At 38.3% G+C, this 2,072-nt stretch overlaps 1 pseudogene; it reads right to left on the reverse strand.

Moving 5' to 3' along the window:
* Nucleotides 1-630: 630 nt before the first annotated feature.
* On the reverse strand, nucleotides 631-1,008 carry LOC127692062 (activated RNA polymerase II transcriptional coactivator p15-like; annotated as a pseudogene).
* Nucleotides 1,009-2,072: the final 1,064 nt, after the last annotated feature.

Below are 2,072 nucleotides of genomic sequence, written 5' to 3' on the forward strand. Positions count from 1 at the left end.
TCTTCAGTGGAGGAATGGATACAGGAAATGTGGTATATTTACACAATGGAATACTACTCAGCAATTAAAAAGAAGAATTCATAAAATTTTTAGGCAAATGGTTGGATCTAGAAATTATCATCCTAAGTGAGGTAACCCAATCACAAAAGAATACACATGGAATGCAATCTCTGATAAGTGGATATAAATTAGCCCAGAAGCTCTGAATACCCAAGGCACAATTAGCATAACAAATGACTCCCATGAAGAAGTAAGGAGAGGGTCCTGATTCCGGAAAGGCTTGATCTAGCATTGGAGGGGAGGATCAGTACAGAGAAAAAGGAGAGAGGTGATTGGAGAATGTGTGGAGAGAAGGTTTATGGGACATGTAGGGAGGGGAGAACTGGGAAATGGGAAATCATTTGGAATGTAAACAAATAATATAGAAAATAAAAATATATAATAAAAATTTTAATAAAGTTGACAATTAGCTACCCTTAGAACATTTTAATAGTGCACATTTTAAAAAGTATTTGTCTTACAAATTATTCTGCAATCCAAATATACAACAGCTTGGAAAACAACATTTAGAAAACAACAGCCAACTTAAGAAGACAGCTACAACAGTACAGATTTGCTGTGGCTCAGACTTTACAGCTTTCTTACTACATCGTCTATGTCAGAGATCTGTTCCTTCAGCGGGCTCCATTGTTCCAAGTTTAAAGAAATACCTTTCTCCCTGGCTTCATTTCACCTTCGGAGTCCATCCAATATTCTCTAACATCTATTAGAATTTTTGCTTTAAAGTCCGGAACACTGACATCTCATCTTTCCAATCTGGAATATGGTATCATCTCTGCTGCTGTCGCTCTGCTCGGAGGATGCCAGAGCCCTAGAAAACTCGCCAGGCTGTTGCTTCTTCACCGGGTTTTCTGGAACTACTTGCTTTTTCCTCTAACTTTATTCAACTTCGCTGTCAAAATCACTGTCTGAAGAACTTGGAGAAATAAGTCCCTTTGATTTAGGCATTGCTCCACTCCAGCCTACCAACAGATTTATCTTGGCGCTTGCTCCCTACTAACAGAACTATTATTTCCAAAATACGTAATTTTTGTGGGACTGGAGCTAAGAGGTTAAGACTCCTTGCTGTTCTTTCTGAGAGCTTGCATTCAGTTAGTAGTATCTATATCGCGGCTTACAGCTATCTGTGCCATTCTTTCTTGAGAATCCAGTTACCTCTTTGTGCCTCCAGGAGCACTGTGATTTTCATAAATTTACATGCAGCCAAAACCTCCATACACATAAAATTAAAACACAAACTTCGCAACTGTGCCAGCTGCAAATGAAAAACAGCATAATTAACAGTTTCTAAAAGAAATAGACTTGTTATTTGTTTTTTTCTCCTTTTAATAATGTTGCAGTTTATATATTTGCAAATACCTAATATACAGAAAGTACGGATACATTTAATATGCGGTTCATTTGTACTGTTTCTGTCTAATGAGAAAATGTGAGCACACTCTGCACAGAAACTAGGATGAGGACTGTATACTTCTATGTGACTCAGTTCCTCTAGAACAGGTTTTCAGCCTTCCTAATGCTATGATCCTTTAATACACTGTCACCGTATGCTGTACTGACTCCCAACCATAAAATTCTTTTTCTTTCTACTTCATGACTGTAATTCTACTACTCCTACGAATGTAGTCCAACTATCTGGGCTGAGGTGACCACTGTGCAAAGGTTCTTTGACAACCCCCAAAGGGTTGCAACACACAGGTTGAAAACAACTGCTCTGGAATTTTAGGGAAGGCTCTTTTCTGACTTTCTTTTCTCTTTACACTAGAAGGCAGCTTGCTTTGTTTGGGGCACACTGTGAGGTGATGCTTCAAGTATCATATAACAGGCTGGGGTTAGTAATGTGGCAATCTATGAAGCAATCTATGAATCAACAAATCTGTGATCAGGTTGCAACTCATACTTTGTCTAGAATGATGCTATGTTTGTTTAATCAGTCAAAAAAATCCTGCAGGTCTCTGAAGATGCAGGAACAACAGAAGGGATGTTACCTATTTTCTCTCTCTTACTATGTA

Source organism: Apodemus sylvaticus, chromosome 9 (assembly GCF_947179515.1).
Source record: "Apodemus sylvaticus chromosome 9, mApoSyl1.1, whole genome shotgun sequence".
Classification (NCBI taxonomy): Eukaryota; Metazoa; Chordata; class Mammalia; order Rodentia; family Muridae; genus Apodemus; species Apodemus sylvaticus.